The following is a 541-nucleotide window of genomic DNA, read 5'->3' on the forward strand; positions in this document are numbered from 1 at the left end:
TTTTCTCCTCTAGCCATGATCACTCTATTGTTGGTGTGTGTAAAGGAGGTGACTGGATTCCAACAGCTCCTGTTGTCTTTCTTATAATTTTCACTGTCCTCCTCTTCTCCTCTAGCTATGATCTCTCTATTGTTGGTGTGTGCAAAGGAGGTGACTGGATTCCGACAGCTCCTGTTGTCTTTCTTATAATTTTCACTGTCCTCGTTTTCTCCTCTAGCCATGATCTCTCTATTGTTGGTGTGCGTAAAGGAGGTGACTGGATCCCGACAGCTCCTGTTGTCTTTCTTATAATTTTCACTGTCCTCGTTGTCTCCTCTAGCCATGATCTCTCTATTGTTGGTGTGTGTAAAGGAGGTGACTGGATCCCGACAGCTCCTGTTGTCTTTCTTATAATTTTCACTGTCCTCGTTGTCTCCTCTAGCCATGATCTCTCTATTGTTGGTGTGCGTAAAGGAGGTGACTGGATCCCGACAGCTCCTGTTGTCTTTCTTATAATTTTCACTGTCCTCGCTGTCTCCTCTAGCCATGATCTCTCTATTGT

This window comes from Octopus bimaculoides, chromosome 1 (assembly GCF_046866305.1).
Source record: "Octopus bimaculoides isolate indiv1 chromosome 1, ASM4686630v1, whole genome shotgun sequence".
In the NCBI taxonomy this organism is placed as follows: Eukaryota; Metazoa; Mollusca; class Cephalopoda; order Octopoda; family Octopodidae; genus Octopus; species Octopus bimaculoides.